The following is a 20,356-nucleotide window of genomic DNA, read 5'->3' as shown; positions in this document are numbered from 1 at the left end:
ATTCAGTAATGCCAAAAGAGCAATGCATACTGTCGTGTCGTCACAAAACCAACGTAAGCTTACACACCAACTGAATGAGGTTACTAGTAACCTAGTAGACGTACGAAGGACATCTGGGTTCGAGAAAAGAGCTCAGGCTGCAGCTGTGCCACAACCAAAATTCAGTAATGCCAAAAGAGCAATGCATACTGTCGTGTCGTCACAAAACCAACGTAAGCTTACACACCAACTGAATGAGGTTACTAGTAATCTGAATGAACAAACATGTAGCCTCTATCGAATGATGCGGTGGCTCTACACGGACACTACAACAAATCGCGCCAATCTGAACTCGGCAAGCCCCGCGTAATCGCACCGTGACGGACAAAGATGGACTTTAGAAACGTGTAGAGAGACAAACGGGGGTAAGGTATAAACAAGACTAATGAAAGCTACACGCAAACTTCGACCTGTAGGGGCGCTTAAACGCGCCATAAATTACGCTACGCTTGGTCCCCGAGAGTTTTTGTTTTCGTCGTGACACAGGATAGTAGAATAACACAGTACGAAAAAAAATATAACATGTTATCGAATTTTTTAAGACACATACGCGCCAGGCAACGCCAAAATACGCTTTTCTTTTCATTAGAAAGACTAATGCTTTTCCTAGTGATGCATAGCCCAAGCTTCTCTTTTCATTACAAGGACTAATGCTTTCCTTCGCGATGCATAGCCCGTCTCGCAGATGACAACCCAATTATCGCCAGCGTGGCGACACCGTTTTTCATCTTCGATGCCAATTTGTCGCTTACCTTACTAATATATACGCGGCTGCAACGAAAATCATCGTGTCCTGGTGAAGGAAGACAAACTGAGTCAGAAGGAGTTTCTGCAAGTAAAACTTGCAACAAAAAAAAAAAACTGGGCAATTTGGCCCGAAGCGCGAATGATTGGGAGTGAGAGGAATATTTATTGCTGCACTTGAATTCCTCGGATGGTGTTCTAACAACACGCGGGCGCGGCATAATGGCTTGCAGCAGCACAGAAGGCTACTGCGGCTGGTCAGGAGGAACAGCACCCTGTTAGTGACCTTCTGGCTTTGCACCTCACTAGTTCCCGCGGTGCAACCACGGCGGGAGACCATCGGCGTTAGCGAGCACCCAGTGAAATATTAGATGCATTATGCCTTCAACCTTACTGCCGGTTTCGCGCAGATCAGTGCATATGCACATCATCTCAGCATGAACGCTAGTGTGCCTGTAGTGTGCATCTGCAATATGTTCAAGTTGGAAGTGGAAGGCAAAACGCTGCTGATAAACGCTTGTGTGTGTAACAGTGCCAATTTTGAACTTCTTTCTTCCTTATCCTCTTCGAATCCCCTTTCTCCCGGCCCCAGTGCAGAGTAGCCTACCGGGTTCAGCCTGGTTAACCTCCCTGCCTTTCCCTTATGACTTCTCTCTTTCTCTGGCGAAATTTTTCTTCTTGACATGTTGCTAACATCTTTTTTTTAAATATTTGTTATCATCCTGACCACATCCTTTAAATAAGGAACATCAGAGAGTAAAATAGGAAAACAGAACATCACACGGCGTAAAGAAGCTCTCTTTTCAGCATGCAGACCAAGCAGCAAGGTCCCGACAAAGACGAAAAGGTTTCCCGGCCCTTGACCTGACAGCTGGGTTTAAGTGTCGCAGCAGAGTAGCAAAAACGTGAATCTGCAGTACTCTCAAGCATGGGTTCCCCGAACACCGAGACTGCACGTCACCTCCTTTCGCATAAACACAGCCACATATGGGGCGAAGGCAGCGAGACCTTTCTGGTGCATACGACAAGCCTTATCTTCGAAGAAATACGAAAAGCCCCAAAAGGCGATGAATGATGATGAACGTGAAGATTCTGGCTTCTCGACAAGCAACACCAAGCGCTGTATTGGCTAGGTTGACGCACAAAAAGATCTCGAAAGAGCGTGGTTTGTGGAGAGATGCCTATGCGAGAGATTTATTGCGACAAGTGAAGAGGGGGCATGTAGTAAAGAAAAGGCAAAAGGAAGCGTGTTACGTAATCTTGACAAGGAATTGAGATGTCATACAACACGGCTTTCTGCAACATTCCTACTAACGTATGAATCACGTAGACAGGCGGTTACTTCTATTTGCGTATATATATTTATATATATAGTTGCGTACAGCTTTCGTTATGTATATACTTCCTCGTTAACTATGTTTAAGGGGAAGTTGCTGCATATATGTGGCACCGGCTACTTTTTTTCCCTGACATAATCACCGTGCTCAGAACGATAGCCGTAAGTGACGCAACAGCAACAAAAAAACTGTGACATTAGTTCTAAAGTTCACATAATTAAACAATAAATCTTTACAAAGTATATATTTGTTTCCAAATTTTTGTGTGCCTTATTTACTCCCACGTGAACGTTTTGTGCGACACAGCTAGTTATGTCGTGCCAAGAGAGAGGGCACTGCAACTGCCATAGTATTGTGCATGTTTCCTACGCTGTGATGTTGACATGAATATCATAACATTTGTAGCCCACATGTGTAGTACATACGCCATCATTGGTACTCATGCGTACGCTGGCACAAGCATGCATTCCGGTTGCCACGTCTATGTTGTGTTAGCCATTAAAGACTCAAGAAGCACTGAACTGCATAAGGAAGACAAAGCACCGGTGCGCTGTCTTCGTTTGTACAGTTTATTAGCGACGCTTTGTCCCTCAGTAGAAGTATATTTATTCTTGCCGAAACCGGGAGGTCCGAAGCATGGGAGAAAGATCGGCGTCTTGGCACGCTACGTCAATCACTCGTAGCGTATCAAGAGAAGTGATTCGGTGTGTTAGCAGAAAGTGTGCGCACATTCTAACACTTTCACTATCTTGCAACAATGCCGGCTTATAGTTAGCAGACGCATCGAGTCTTTGCCAAGTCAACATTGCAGACACGCAGGCCGCATCTCACTGTCCCATTCAATTCAACGGAAGAAACTGGGTACATAGTCATGCGACTCAAGTGCAAGTGTAGAGAACCTGTTGCGAGGCTGGTGGCGCTGCCCACGAAACGCTGTTTTAACGCCCCGCTGACACGCTGAAGGCCCGCAGCTCAGAGTAAGTGCCTTTTCACAAGCTACCTATAAACAGCTTTTTTTTCCCTCACTCTGGTACGGGATGTACAGCGCATCGTCGAAAATAATGCTCAGGCTAAAGACGGCGCACCTTTCCTTCGTTTTGCATAGGAGATCTAGAGCACCTTCTAGAATGACACGAACCTGCTAGCCGTTGGTTGCACTGAAATATTCTTGACAAAATCGTACTTAAAGCTCTTTCAGATTACATTAATATTTCTTTCTAAACGCACGGTACCCACGGTGACTCCCGATGGCACAGAGTTGCACCTACAAACCCTTGCATTTGTTTAGCTTGTCCTCCTTCATCTTGCACACTCATAGCGATGGCTTGGTGGTTAGGATGTTATACTGGTCGGCACAAGGGCGTAGGTTCAACGCTCAGCTCCAGCAGGTCTAGTTGTTTAGCTTTGCGTAAAAAGTTATTGAAAGTTGACCTTAAACTCCAAAGCCAAAGAGTCTAAACAGCACCACGTCCTAAACAATAACATGAATCAACACCAAAATTTAATCCGTGAAATAGTACGTACCTGCATCCGTTCGATGAGACTTCTACTGTAATGTTCCTATCTGAGTGTGCGTGTGTTCGTCGACACCCCTTCAAGCAGCAAGAAGATCCCATATCTTGTGCTCTCGTTCATGCACTCCGAGTTTTCTTCAGGAGTGCCATCATTTCTGAAAACCTTCCCACACACTCTTAACTTACAATCAACCCATCCTACGCAACGCTGCATGTTCTGAAGGACATTAATATGTTTTGTTCACCACGTCGCAGTTATTCGTCTTTTTCAGATTTTTGATTCACACCAAACAAAACAGACGCGTTGCACTTGATATACGATGTCTTTTATGCGAAGCATATTACGAGGGCTCAACCCAGCCCCTCAGGCGCGGCGGTGACCATGAAATCACGTGACACCGTGACGTCACGACAGAGGAGAAGTGGCTTTGGCTCAACTCTTGCAAGACGGGCTGGGTGGGAATCGAACCAGGGTCTCCGGAGTGTGGGACGGAGACGCTACCACTGAGCCACGAGTACAACGCTTCAAAGCGGTACAAAAGCGCCTCTAGTGAATGCGGTGTTGCCTTAGAAACGCGCTGTTTCTAAGGCGTGCGTCTCTTGCTCAGGCGCACATTTCGTTGCCGCGCCGAACGCTGCTTTGCTCGACGCTCACCGCGTCCAATGCGGGGCGCGTAGTCGCTGCCCTGTAGCCCATTGTCTTACACCCCTTGGCGGGTCGACGGGAACGCTGTCGCGTTCCACTCTTGAAGGCGAAGAAGTAATGCATGAGTTGTTTCTTCGTCTAGCCGAACCAAATATAGCCAAGCAACAGCAGTTCACCAGGCTAAACAGTGGTTCAACAACTAAAATAAAGGCTAGTATGCTTCGCATCCTGGGCTTAACCTTACCTAAGCCACAGCCATTTTTTATATAATGTTCGTATTTGATCCCATTTGACAAAATTGCTGTTGCAACGACGCTACTCAAGATTCAACTACCGAAACAAACAAAAAATACGTATTTTGAATCAAAATTAGGTCTCTTAAAACAAGGACTGCACGCTCATTTGTTGCCTAAAAATTGGGTACTCGTCCGTTCGTCTCCGCACCATTTACTAAAAATTGTCCCTAAATTAGTGGCGTAAATAGGTAAAAAAAATTGTTAATTACATCACCGCCATCTTCGTGGCAAATCGACTCGCGAAAGTGCAATCCATTCTAGCGGACAGCCTATCTGCCTGCACCAAATCAGAGTCGCGCGCACGGCCAACTTTGAGACTCTTGATGACCCCCCGTGCAGATAACGATAACCCGGAGCCTTAACATTTTTCTGCCACGGCTTCATCCTTCGCCTCAGAGCAACCTTGACAGATTGCAGGCAAGGCCAGTAATTAAAGAGACATTAAGGACAAACGCTCCATCAGTTTACACTGTTTAAACTATATGTGAAGTCTATGTTTTTCTTAATTTCGCGGTAATCTGGTGATTCTTCGAAGGAAAGACGATGGTCGAAATTTTACTTTTACTTTGTTTTTGTTCAGAAACTCCCGCGCTGGTACGCCAGTGTGATGTCACGGATTTCAAAATATATTCTCACTTTGTATATTTTCACTTTCGCATACTTGAAACTTCCGATGTGCAGGCTTAGGCTGTTTAGAATGTAACATAGTTAGTACTTACCGATCAAAAAACATATTAGCCTCAAGCAGACGCCATCAAAATCGATGAGGTCAGAGCGAGCTGGTGCTGTTTCGTTCTTAGCTTTCCTTTTTATCTTCCTTTTTTTCTTTTTGCTTCTTACGTAGTCTCGCGCGTTAGTAACGTTAATGGCAATAATGAATCGTAATACTGAAAACTTATATATATAGATACATATATATATATATATATATATATATATATATATATATATATATATATATATATATATATATATATATATATATATATGTATATATATATATATATATATATATATATATATATTGTCCATTTACCGTGTATTTATTGCCATGCGTTCCATCTTGCGCTTTCGAACGCCTGTGCGCTTGCGTTTACGGACACATCTCCTCTTCGAAAGTGATGGTAGAAAGTTGAAGAATCTGTTTGTTACCATTTCTGGGTGCCCGGTTGTGGTGAGGGTCTACAAAGCGAGTATAGCTGACCTATAAAAATTGAACTCAGTGGAGTGCTTTAACGTGCCCTCGTAGGATGCTCGTAAAAGTGTTTTGACCAAACATAAAATGTGTGTCTCTAGTGGGTGTCTCTCATGTTTCATCATACGTTGCAAAAAAATATTAAGGATACTCTAAAAAAAATACTTGGCCCATGGCCAACTGCGGGCCTTCAAAAAAGAGCGCTTCTTGCTCTGAAAAAGTTTTTAGAGGAGACCAACATTTTGGGAAAATATTAGGCATCAGATGATCCGAATGCGCTAAATTAGTAACATACACGTTGTTCGTGATTCATAATTGGTTTATGAGGCGATCGCAACTTTTATGCAATATGTATAATTGTTCTGTACTTGCAGTGCATTACATGTGTTGAGTGTTCTGACTGTTCTAAATATCTGACTTTATATATGCGTACGTGGACTGGACTTATGCACAGAACTTTGCGACTCATATACTGTTGGACTGTATATTTTTTTATTCATCCAGTGTTCTACTGAGTGTTCTACTGAGTGCCATCTTTCGTGTCGCTATTCTCCCTTTTTACGCAAACTTGTTTTCCTTTGCCAAGTGACAAGGAGTAGCCGGTGCCACCATAAAGGCGCCAACCTCTCCTAAAATTTCATCTCAATAAAAAGAAAAAAGGATACGATCTACCATGGTCCAATGAAACGTGTTTTATGCGAAGCATATTACGAGGGCGCAACCCAGCTCCTCAGGCGCGGCGGTGACCATGAAATCACGTGACACCGTGACGTCACGACAGAGGAGAAGTGGCTTTGGCTCAACTCTTGCAAGACGGGCTGGGTGGGAATCGAACCAGGGTCTCCGGAGTGTGGGACGGAGACGCTACCACTGAGCCACGAGTACGATGCTTCAAAGCGGTACAAAAGCGCCTCTAGTGAATGCGGTGTTGCCTTAGAAACGAGCTGTTTCTAAGGCTCAGGCGTGCGACGCTTGCTCAGGCGCACATTTCGTTGCCGCGCCGAACGCTGCGTTGCTCGACGCTCACCGCGTCCAATGCGGGGCGCGTAGTCGCTGGCGGGTCGACGGGAACGCTGTCGCGTTCCACTCTTGAAGGCGAAGCAGGGTAACGCATGAGTTGTTTCTTCGTCTAGCCGAACCAAATATAGCCAAGGAACAGCAGTTCACCAGGCTAAACAGTGGTTCAACAACTAAAATAAAGGCTAGTATGCTTCGCATCCTGGGCTTAACCTTAGCTAAGCCACAGCCATTTTTTTCTTGCACATCACAACATAAAACGTTCGGCGCTTAAAATTGCTCTGTTCTAGCTTAACTTTGGGCGCGAGATCACATTGCCGTAATTCTTGATTATACCACTTGGTACTATAACTTGCCGGATATTTATAAGTACAAAATATGCCAATTAATATGCCTTTTTTGTTGCAAAATATAAGCAAATCAAGCAGCCAATGTGCTCATTACTTCAGTATCTCCATGGCTAACCCATGTATAACAAAACACAACCGAACGCAGGAGAAGTGTAGTCAAAAAACAGCCACCACCTCTGTTGTTTGCCCATTGATGAGAGAGAAAAATAGCTTCATAATGACTGGCGCGATTCAGCATGAGGGCGACAGCGTTGAAGCCAAATGCACGTCCAAGAATCGGAGGCCATGCTTGGTCTTCAGCGCGTGAAAACATGGCTAGACGTTCAACCCCGTCTGAGGCAAGTGAACAAAAAGCACCCATTTTCAAACCGCAGCCATGCACGCATGCTTTCTTGCGGCACCTGCGCATTTTACATCCAGGAAGGGCTGAAGCAGTTTAATGACACCTCATTCATGCAGAATGTATTGGTTACGACGTCTGCATGATTCTGAAACGATAAACATTGTCAAAGTCTGATGCTTTTCAGAGCAGGCTAAACGGGTGGTCAGACTGGTGAGACGAAGTGGGGGGGGGGGGGGGGAGTTTTCTGGACAGTGTGAATTAGACAGTCGCTGCTCAAAAAGCGCTTGGTTGTGAAACATGCAGACTGTGGCATCAGACAAGAAGTTGGAGAAAGGGTGGCGACCGGCTAGTCTCGCAATGTTTGCAGAACAAATATTATTTTATTACAGTATGTGAGCCGCTGACTCGAATTTTAGGTGGCAATTCTTTTTTGTTTATTTATTTAATTCCACAGCTCGCTCTGCGGCATCAAACGCTCAGTTCATATTGTATTTGTACATACGTGGTGTGCTAGCTAAGCGCAGATTCCTATGCGGATAAACCCATGCGTTCGTTGTTTGGAACAGCCTAAAGAGGTCTCCAGTATTCTGTGGGTTGTTGTTACTAAGGTTATTAGTATACTGACCCTTTAGAAAACTTCTCAAATATTGTCTTCATGATCACAATGCCAGTTCAAGGTCCATAGAGCGCATTTAACATCCCTTCGTGTTGCTTGCAACGAGTCATCTGTTCTTGTAGCTCTTTTACACATGCTCCAAAGAAACCTGAGAAATCTACACTCTTAATCTGGTTCCGCATAACATCCACTAGGTATTATAAGCGGAATATACTGCGAAAGTGTTGTGCTAAATTATTGGAATCTATGTGAAACGAAATTGGGATCTTCCACATCTTTGGGGCGACTTACATGGAACGAAATCAAGAGTGTTCTACTGCGGCAGAGGCAAGAAGCTTTACTGAAGGAAGAGCTGACTCTCAATGGCATTTCGTCTTGCTTAGGTTTCACCTATAGTTAAGTGGAACAGTCGTGCAAATATGCTCTACTTAATGGAATTTATTTGGAACGATAGTGAATGTGTATTAAAAGCCACCATTACCCACTAGTCGCAGGTCACTGCGGCTTTCTTTTATAGAAAGCAGCACTGGCATGGATTTCTAGAAAAGAAGATGAAGAAATCTTTATTCGGACATCATGTAACACAATATGGTTGATAGTATCATCTGGATCTCTAGCCCATGTGTATAGTTTTGAGTCCATACTATATACATTAGCATAAATTGCAATCCAAAGCAAAAGCAAAAAGGGGTAATCTTATATACACGATTTAAAGTGATGTTTTAATGGTGGAACCTTGATTGAAAGTTTTGTAATGAAGCTGGCTATTTCACTACATATTTTTACACCGACAAATCATAGGGAACGTTGACCGTAGGCATTATGAGCTTTCTGCAAGTTGAATTTGTTGTGCTCCACCTGTCTAGTAGCCGTTGTAGGTGTGAGAAATATTGATGTGAGATCTGGCTTGTTCTTGGTTCATAGCCTGCGGATTAATATAGCTGTGCTATAGTCCTGAGCTAGGGTAAGTCGCATTATATTTAATGATGCAAAAATCTGTGCAAGGGTCGCGCCCTAGGAAGCTTATGCAGTTGTTCTCACCATGTGTTTCTGAATTTTGATTAAAGGATCTATGTACGAGGCCTAGGTGAAACCCTTAGATTCTATACATGTTAAATGCCAATGAGAAATACTGAAATAAGTGAGACGTAATGTTTGAGGATGGAAATGTTTGCGTGCCTTTAATAAGGACACGGACAGGCCGCCACTGTAAACTGACCCTGACAACGTACAATACAGAACGCTCTCGAGCGAAGCTAGCTTAACAGGACTCTTTGAGGAACTATCAGCCATTGTTTGGAACATCACTGGCCTTAATAAGGTTAGAAAAACTGGTGAAAATAATACAATGGTGACTAACGGCCACGTCGTCTGCTGTTGAGGACTCCCAAATAAGAAGTAATACGGGGTAGGATTCCCAATCTATAAGGACATAGCAGGCAACATTGACGAATTCTACACCATTAACGAGAGGGCAGCAGTAATCGTAATAAAAGTAAATAGTAGGTATATAATAAAGGTATTACAAGCTTGCGCTTCTACCTCGAGGGACGATGATGAAGAAATAGAAAAGTTTTATGAGGATGTTGAATTAGCGATGAGAAAAGTGCACTATATATGCACGTAGTCATGGGCGACTTCAATGCAAAGGTGGGGGAAAAGTAGGCTCGTGAACACTAGAGGCGATATATTGGTAGAATTCGCGGAAAGGAATAATTCGCGAATAATGCACACCTTCTTTAGGAAGCGTAGGAACAGAAAGTAGACCTGGAAAAGTCGTAATGGTGAAACAAACAAGAAATGAAATAGATTTCATACCTTCTGCCGATCCCAGTATAGTGCAGGACGTAGAAGTGTTGGGTAGGGTCAAGTGCAGTGGTCATCCTCTATCTGAAGAGAAAAACAATAAAATTAGTCAGGAAAAAGCTCGCCAACATAGACGCAGTAAGGGTAAAAGCAGACCAATTCATGCTGGGGCTTGCAAACAAATATGCAGCTTTAGCATGGAAAGATAAGACGACATCAAGATAATGAATGAAACCATAACTAGGCTGGTTTCAGAAGCAGCAGTTGAAGTGGGCGATAAGGTACCAACGCTTCCAGTAGGTAAGCTTTCCCAAGTAACAAAGGACCTAATAAAGAAAAGATAAATGATAAATGTGCCTGACTGAAGAGATCAGATAGAATTCGCGGAACTGTCAAAGCTGATCAAGAAGGAGAAAGTAAGGGATATTGGAAATTATATAGAGAAAGAAGGGAGCTGTAAAGAATAAACGCAGCATGAAGTAAGTAAGAAGAAAACTTGGCATAGGACAAGCCAAGATGTATGCACTGAAAGATAAGCAGGGTAATATCGTCAGCGATTTTGACAACACGGTAAAAGCAGCGGAAGAATTCTATACCTATCTGTAAAGTACTCAGAGCAGCTACGCTATCTTCACTCGAAGTCGTAAGAAAGAGGATACGGAGGCCCCTTCTATAACTATCGACGAAGTAAGAAGGGCTTGCAAGACATGACCCTGGGAAAACCGGCAGGCGAAGATGGAATAGTAGTCGAGTTAATAAAAGATGGAGGAGATACCATGCTTGAAAAGTTTGCGGCCATTTGTACGCAATGCCTCAAGACTTCAACTGTACCAGAGATCTGGAAGAATGCCAACATTACACTAATCCATAAGAAGAGAAACGTTAAAGAATTGAAATTTTATAGCCCTACTAGCTTGCTTTCAGGATTGTAACGAGCTATTCACCAACATAACTTCCAATAAAATAAGGGTAAGACTTGACTTCAGTCAACCAAGAGAACAGGCTGGCTTCAGGAAGGGATACTCTGCTATGTATCATATCCATGTCATCAATCTCGTAATCGAGAAATCTGCAAAGTACAATCAGCCTCTCTGTATGGCTTTCATAAATTTCGAAAAGAGATTTGATTCTGTAAAAATACCAGCAGTCATAGAGACATTACGTAATCAAGCAGTACAGGAGGCTTAGGTAAATATTTTGAAAAATGTCTACAAAGATTCCACAGCTGCCTTGATTCTCCGCAAGAAAAGTAAGATACCTATAAAGAAAGGGGCTAGGCAAGGAGACACAACCTTTTCTATGCTATTCGCTGCATGCGTGGAAGAAGTATTGAAGCTATCAAACTGAGAAGGCTTAGGAGTGAGAATGAACATCGGATATCTCAGCAGCCTTCGGTTCGCTGATGACATTGCCCTGTTCAGCAACACTGGGGATGAGTTACAACAAATGATCGAGGACCTTAACAGAGAGAGTATAAGAGTGGGGTTGAATATTAGTATGCAGAAGACAAAGATAATGGTGAATAGCCTGGAAAGAGAACAAGAGTTCAGGATCGCCAGTCAGCCTCCGGAGTCTGTGAAGGAGTACGGTTATCAAGGTCAATTGCTCACAGAGGACCCAAATCATGGGAAGGAAATTTAAAGAAGAATAAAAATGGGTTGGAGTGCATATGACAGACATTGTCAGAACCTGACTGGAAGCGTACCACTCTCACTGAAAAGAAAGGTCTACCATCAATGCGTTCTACCCGTGCTAACATATGGGCCAAAACGATGGAACGAAGCATGGTAGGCGTAACGATAAGAGACGGGAAGAGAACATTGTGTATCAAAGAGGAAACGGGGATAGTTGATATTCTAATTGGCATTAAGAGAGAAAAAAATGGAGCTGGGCAGGCCATGTGATACGTAGATTAGATAACCGATGGACCATTAGGGTTACAGAATGGATCCCAAGAGAATGGAAGCGTAGTTGAGAATTACACAAGATCAGGCGGGGCGATGAAATTAGGAAATTGGCAGGTGCAAGTTGGAATCAGTCCGGGCAGGAAAGAGGTAATTGCAGATTGCAGGGAGAGGCCTTTGACCTGCAGTGGACATAAAATAGGCTGATGATAAATAAGGTACAATAACCAAAAAATATTCTTTAGTTACTTGTTCAATATGTGGAGCCCAGTGTAGTGATGAATCAAGGCTTATTCCTTATTCTTAGATATTTATGACTACTAACATCTTGGATATGTGTGCCTCTAAGGCTGAAGTTTCACTTAGTAGGAGTAGTTTTTCGGTTAGAAGTAATATTACATACTTCATGGTATTATAGTTGAAAACAAGTTTTTTAGTTTCAAACCATATTAAAGCAGTCTGCAGCTCTCGTTGAGCGATGTATTCTGCTTCCTGTAGTGACTGCCGTGGAATAATTAGAGGCGTATCATCGGATTGGCGGATTACTGTGCGTCAGTAGCGGTTCCACAAGCACTTTGGCAATGCTTTAACTTTTTTAGCAATGTTTGCGCTACCGAAATGAGCAGTGCTTAGGGTATCCTAAGCACTGCCAAAGTAACGATTTGCACGGAAGCTTATCCGGAGTTAAGTAGTCCCTGCACAGACTCCGACATCATAAATATATAACTTGTAACATGAGAAACATGTAATAAAATGAGAAAATCTGAATGATCTAGGATAAAGTTTAAGGAAGAGAGAGAAGAGTATTGGATCCAGTACCTGTCCTTGGGGAATGCCTGTTCTCACTTTCTTTAGCGAATATCCTTTGCCTCTATCCACCGCTTACGATTTGTTAAATAGCTGTGAAAAAAGCCAAATACATGTCCTCTAATGCCACAATGCGCTAATTGTCATAATAGTATACTGTGATCAACCGAGTCAAATGCTTTTCTAATTTATAAGAATACGCCGAGTACGAAGTAGTTTTTTTAAATGCTTGGTTTATAACTTCTGTCAAGGAACTTACGGTAGTTGTGACAGCGTAACCGGTTAGAAAACCGTGTTGTGCGTTAGAAAGTATCCGGTATCTTTCAAATTAGTTTGTTACGTGCTTTACTTTTCGAAGAGCGTATTAATACTTGATAAAATGGTTATTGGACGATGCTCGCCAAGTCATTTGGGTTATCTGCTTTGTATATTGCTACCACTCTTCCCATTTTGAGCCGGCCAGAATCTGTACCTGATATAAGAGATTCATTGAAATTTGCAAGCACTAGAGCCAAGATATTGATGTTGTTTTTGAGTAACTTTATGCAGCTGGACTATAGTGACATATGACCTTATTTGATGGCATAAGTATGTACGATTTCGGCTGTTGTCATTCCTGAGAAAACAAATATGTTAAATTGAAAAACAGATAAAAATTAAACAAACTTTCATGGACACTTTGATTGCAGGCTGTAGGGGCGCCTGTATTAACGAAGTAGTAATTCGACATGATCTGCGTGAGTAGTGTCTAATGCGTCAGCACCTGGGTGTATATCGCACTGTTTTGTTGACTTTTTGACAGAATGAGCTATTCGCCAAATTTCTTTAGAATTTCCTTTTGCAATTTTTATTAATGCGTTTTAATGTTATTATGCTTACGCATTGCAGCGTTCGTAAGAACAAATGAACGGAAAGAAAGAAAGAAAGAGAACCTGAAATTTTCCTCGTTTTTTTTTAACCTGAGAGAACTGCAAAATTAGCTGTAGACAAGGAGAAACGTGGCTGTTGCTTTCAAACATTTACAGCGGTCAAACAATATTTTCTGCTCGTCAGTAATTTTTTTGCGTAGACATATGTGATTACAAAACTCTGGAAAGCTGAAATTTTTCTAAGCCATATTCGACTGAAGAAATACCATAATTAGCGTCGAAGATATAAAGGTAATCATTTCCCAGTTCTTTTTAGCAACCCCGAACACAATACACAAGACGACGGCCTTTACTTCAGAATCCACGCCTGATCTTTCTTTCTTTATTTTTTTAACTCACACAATATTTTGATTGTCTGCGTTCCCTTACGCTGCTGAGACTCCAGAATTAAAGAAAATTCAAGCGATGCGTGAAGAGTGACCAGTACCTTAGCATTCACCCATTCGACAACCAAATCAGCAAATGTGACAACCATTATTTTTACCATTTGTGACAACCAAATTTTTACCTAACATTGCGACGCCTAACGGAGTGCCGCTCCAAGTGCGCCTAGAACATGTATAGACTTTCCTTTCAATAGCAGTGCTCCCGATTTATGGCCTGCGTAATTAGATATTCGCGGATGGCGGCGTTTCGGCGGCGGTTAAGAGTTCACGTTCGCCGTTGGCGTTAATTTATGTCTATGGGCCTCGGGTTTTTGGAGGCTATTGAGAAAAGTGAAGGAATAAATCTCAGGTGGAGAAGAGTCAGAGGCGCTGGATTATTGACAGGGCATAAATTTAAGAAAAACGCGAATTGAAAACAGTCGCGCTTTTAGGGCCAATAGAGCGCTTCACGGTTGGGCAGTTTGTTACCATGAACCATGGGTAGTAAGCAGCGAAAATAAAGATGCCATAAATGTAGAAATAGGGAGCTCAATGGCACGAGCTACCGCGCCATTTACGAGGGAACGCTCATTAATTTCATCAGTCAGTCTATCCAGTAACCCACTTTCTGACCTTCAAAGGGGTCCTGAAACACCTTTCGGGCTTGGTGGGAAAAAAAAACAGCCTGCGGATAGCACACGCTGCTGTGGACATCCCAGTCAAATTTTACAATCGTGCGCGCTGCGTAGAGTTCGCAAGCGAAGCGCGAAGTCACCTTTTTCGAAAGGCTCTCTCTTCAAAAGGGAGGGGGGCGGGGGGGAGGGGGGCATTCTGTAAGAGTCCACCTGTTTGGACTGTCCATTTCGGCCGCTGCTGATTGGCTACTGCCTCTTGTCTCCTCCTCTCGTACAGCTGCATCCAGTCAGTAGCGGCCAAAATGAACAGTCCACTAGGTGTACCCTTACAAAATACCCCCCCTCCCCCCAAGAAATCTGATCATCGTTCTTTTCTGGACGCTTTCATTCGTAATTTATCGCAGATTCCCATACACTGATGCTATTGACCAATAGCTGATATCAATCAAGAAGGGTGTTTGGATCCGTGCGCTTCTTTCTACTGTTACTGTGTATATTGATTGATGCTGTTTAACAAACATACTGTAGTAAGATAAAATCCGCTTTCCAATTTCGAGAATAACTACGAACTTCAGGAAGAAGCCGACAGAGCGGCCACCGACGTAGGAATTAAACTTTGTCCACCCTGCTTATCGGTGTCGTAGCCGTTGTACCTCGCTAATTTCTACTAGTTTTGAACCCTCAACGTAGCCTAGAACCACGCGAAATTTAAGGTAAGACCCCACGCATGCTTGACAGTGCGCGCTCACTCCTGGCCGCTCCTCGTTAGACGCCTTGGTAGGCTTCGCTTCGTATTGAGCTATAGATAGCGCATCAAAAGTTGGCAGTGGCTACTATCCGTCCGTCAAGCTGGTGGCAAGACGAGAAGCTTTGATCCCCATTTTCTCCCCCAGTAATTCAATCTACTCCTCTAATTTATTGGAGATAGAGTGTCTAGTGAATGCTTGACCCATTAAAATAGAGTTGTTCTTAGCCGTTCCTTTATGTTTCTGGACCAGATGGTTTCTTAACCTGAAGTTGTTTCAAAAGAGATAAGGCACAAGAATTGGCGCGCTAATAAGACGCGATGTTTCTCTCTCGTGTATAATATGATGACGTTAATAAATCAGGATTAGAATTTCATTTTTATTTTTATCGCATACATCGAAATCAGTACAAGTGTTCTTTTCCCGGTGTAAAAGAATGATCAGTCCTGCGCAAATTGATACGACCTTTGCGATTTTTATACTGCATAGCTTTCTTTGGATCTCACGGCCGTTTCTTTTTTCTTTTCTTTTTCTTTCTTTTTTTTGTGGCAGGTGGTTTTAGTAGCGAGCCGGTTATCGATTGGATGACGTACTTTCACCGCCGTGCAAAGGGGCTAATGCAACGAGCGCGTGCTGTTGGCGTTCAACGACGAACGCCAACAGTAAGTGTATTACATTTAAAAAAAGAAAAAGAAAGAAAATTCGATGCGAAAGTATTGCCCACATACTTATGAGTTCTGGCCATAGCATTTGCAAAGTAAATATTATGTCAAGTTTCACTACAGATACCTGTGGCGGAGGTTGTGAAAATAGGTAATGGGCAACAATGAGAAGGCATAACTGAAGTAGACATGCCTCTTCGTAACATCGTCTGTTAAGGCTGACAGGGTAGTGCGCGCAAGGGCACAGCCGGGCCTGCCTGCACGTGCCATCACGCGAGAGCCTAAGGTTGCCTGAGGGTTTAGACGCTGTGGTGTAGCGCTTAGGCAGAACAGCCCTCCTCTACTTCTTACACCCACTCCCCGTGTGACGGCTAAGGGAGAGAACTCGGGCACCAATTCAGGCTAGCGGATCTGCTCTCTACAGAAATACACAACGAAACAACAAATGCGGCCTAAATGTCAAAATTGCAACAAATATACGTCTTGAAGCTCATCGTTCCTTTAATAAAGCGAAAGCATTCCAGAAGCATCCAGCCATTCGCTCACGGTTTCTGCACAACGTTTTCATGATTCCTTTTAAACTGTTAATGATCGAAATTGACCAGACTTGTTGCAACAATAGCGCACGGGGGTTATGGCATTTCTTTCCAAACTAGGTAAATCGAATTGGCTAACGTATTCTCAGCCTGGTTAGCCTCCGTGCCTTTCCCTCATAACCTTACTCTCTCTCTCTCTATCTCTCTCTCTCTAACTCGACCACCGAGCCAACTGAGCGGCTCGATGACGGTGCACTTACTTCTCTTCATGGCTTTTGTGGCCAAACGCACTCCGCGTCTGTGGAGGCATTCTAATCCTCCGCGCGTGGACCCTGCATATACACTCTAAGAAAAGTTTACACCCTTTGGAGTGTATATTTGCCACACAACAATAATCGTCATCTGTCTTGCCCGCATTTCCTTTCTTGAAAACGCTGCGCTCGTTACTCTCCGGTCGGGAATGTAATGTAATGTAATGCTGATAACGCGCATGTAATGCTGATAACGCGCATGCCATTCGTTACTGGAAAGTACCGGGCTCGCCGCGTTAAAGAAAGGAAATGCGGACAAGACAGATGATGATTATTGTTGTGTTGAAAATATACACCCCAAAGGGTGCAACTGTTTTTAGAGTGTAGAGTTCTCTTAGCAATTACCTGCTGTTCATAGGTGGAAGTTTTTCATGTTTTCTAAGCTATTTCTTCCTAGTTCTCACAAAAAATATTGGAAGGACCACAGAAAGAAAACACGCAGTGTTATAAATGATATTAAAGAAAAAGAAAGAAACAACCCACGAATGCCAAAGCCAGCGTTTGAAGGGGAGCTACATAGTCTTTCATACGCCGAGCGCTTTCAGTTACATCTCAGCGTTCACCTGGAAACGGTGGTGTCTTTACAACAAATAATATGTTTGAACGCGGTAGCCTTTTTGGGGGAAAGAACGTCCCGTCCACATTCCTGACAAGCTTTAATGCGGCAGCATTATATGCCCCATTACAAGATAATCCCTCGGCGTAATCGGTGTCACCGAAAGATGGTACTAAAAAAATGGTCAGCGGCACATAGAGTAAAAGGAGGTCACAAAATACTCGGAGTGATGTCAAATTTCTCAAGGAGGTTCCTGTAAACAAAGTCAATTAATGGCACTCAAAAGAAAATTTATTAAATTTCGATATGGGTGGGAACCAAACCGGAGCTTCCGGAGTGCGAGTTGAGCACGCTTCTCCGACGTCACGGTGGCTCCACGGTTCTCGTTGACAAAAGGTGGGCCTAGTGCGTGAATCATTGCACACGTGACGGAACAGCCAATGAAGAGGAGGTGGAGCCACGTCATGAGTGCATAAACTGATGTGCGTAAAATAAAAAGCATTTATGCCCAATTAAATGGCGCTGAGCGGGCTCTCGAGTTATTCACTCCTCGCGGGCAAGCGAGCATGTTGAGACCGTTGGCGCATCTTGAGTTGCTGTTGGAACGCAGGCTCTTGCGCGGTAAAAAAACACATTAAAAAAAAATTCACCAAAGAGATTGAATGCTTACCATTCCCATACTTCAGCATTCTTAAGTGTACCTGCCGAAATTTGTCTTTTTGATGTGTTGCTGAAATACTTTTATGCGAAGCATATTACTAGAGCTCAACCCAGCTCCTCAGGCGCGGCGGTGTCGCCTTCAATACCACGTGACACCGTGACGTCACGACAGAGGAGAAACGGGGCTCCAACTCGCGCCGTCGCTCGCGGCGTCGCCCCCCGCATCGGACGCGGTGAGCGTCGAGCAACGCAGCGTTCGGCGCGACAACGAAATGTGCGCCTGAGCAAGCGCCGCACGCCTGAGCTGACGCCGACGACACCGGCTTTTCTGCGACACGAGCTCCTTAACGCTGTCGCTTTAAAATAAAGGCTAGTATGCTTCGCATCCTGGGCTTAACCTTAGCTAAGCCACAGCCATTTTTTATTAATAATTGTTATCATCCTAACCACATGTGGTAATTAAAAAATATCAGGCTGTAAAATAAGAAAGCAGAATATCATACGGCATAAGGAAGCTGTCTTTTCAGAAGATCAAGCAGCAAGGTCACGACGGAGATGAAAAGGCTTCCGGCCCTTGCCCTCACAGCTCGGCTTACGGGTCGCAGCAGAGTAGCAAAAACGTGAATCTGCAGGAATCTCAAGCCCGGGATCCCCGAACACCATGACTCCTCTCGCGCCCTTTCGCAGAAACACAGCCACACGTGGAGCGAAGGCAGCGCGACCTTTCTGAAGGCGCAAGCACGATGAATTATGAAGAATGTGAAGATTCTGGGTTCTCGACAAGCAACACCAAGCGCTTTATTGGCAAGGTTGGCGCACAAAAAAGCTGACGAAGGAGCGTGATTTGTAGAGAGATGCCTATGTTGGAGATTTATTTCGACAAGTGAAGAGGGGGGCACGTAGTAAAGAAAATACAAAAGGAAGCATGTTACGTAATCTTGACAAGGAGTTGAGACGCAATATATTTGGGCTCTGTGCAACATGCCTGCATTTGAGTAACGTAGACAGGCCTTTTCCTCTTTGTGCATATACATCTTTGTAGTTGCGTACAGCTTTCATTATGTATATACTTTCTCGTTTGCTATATTTAAGGGGAAGTTTTGCATATGTGTGGAACCGGCTGCTTCTTTTCCCCGACGTGATAAATGTGCTCAAAACGATGTCCATAACCGAACCGAAACCGTAACCGAAAATGACCAAAACTATTGCCTCAATAGCGCACGGGCTTCATGGCATTTCTTTCCGAACTATAGCTAAATCGAACTGGCTAGCGTAGTGGCACAGACCAGATTGTTTAATACATTTGCAATGTCATCCTTCTCTCCTCTTTTGGCGACGCGCCGCATCTTTGGTGCACATAAAAAGCAGGTTGTGTTCCTTCTCACTACAGCTGTTTAGTGTCGGCATTATCACATTTTAACGCGACAGCGTTAAGTGCCCCGCGTCGGAGAAAATGCGGTGTTGGTGTCGGTCTCAGGAGTTGCCTGTAAGCAAAAAATGCCATATATATTTAGGTACGCATATATGCCACGTCTTGCTTTATGACATGCAGTATATGCAGGTTATATTGCAAAACCATTTAATCATTAAAGTTGCTCATACGGCGTTTTATATTCTTGACAATGTCATTCCTCGTAATCTTGAGAAGGACAACCCACAAACCAATGTCACGAAACAAAACACCGGCAGCGCATGCCCTTTATGTTAAATATTCTCAGATTTACATATCAGAAGGCGAAACAGTAACAGAAACCTGAAAATGATGTAATTTTTGGGCGTGGTTCTGCACTACCTCAAGCTCCGGAATCGGCCCACGCAAGAGGCCGTGTTTCTACCAGAAAGCTCCCTATCGTGGATAGCATTCGCCGGCGGCGATTCCCGGTAAACATTGCGGTTACACGAGCTGCAGTTGCCGGGAAGCATGAGAAGCAGTCAAGAATCTTTGAACGCTATCACGTTCCACTCTTAAAGGCGAAGATAAGCGTCTCCCAAGTTTTCACAGCGAAGCTGTATATGGCTACCCCGGTACGTTCTCTGCGTCCATGCGTGTACACCGTCGCGTCGACAAGGAAAAAATTTAGTATCCGTAGCTAGCGTAAAGAAAAGTCTAGTCTTGTTCATTCATTAGGATAAGCGTTAAAACCTATGATGGATGGCTCATTGTTCAACCTAGAGCGCTCGTCGCAAGTGTCCAGTCGAGTTATTGCTGGCACTTTGTTCTCGGCGCGGTGTTCGTTCGCCGCCGCATCACTAGGGGCGCGCCGCTATAGCAGCCCTGTCCGTGTAGAGGCCGTAATAAACGCACACGTATGTATCGTCCAATTTGTGTTCGTCTATAGAGC

The sequence above is a fragment of the Dermacentor albipictus genome, chromosome 3 (genome assembly GCF_038994185.2).
Source record: "Dermacentor albipictus isolate Rhodes 1998 colony chromosome 3, USDA_Dalb.pri_finalv2, whole genome shotgun sequence".
In the NCBI taxonomy this organism is placed as follows: Eukaryota; Metazoa; Arthropoda; class Arachnida; order Ixodida; family Ixodidae; genus Dermacentor; species Dermacentor albipictus.
Note: the sequence above shows the minus strand (reverse complement) of the source record.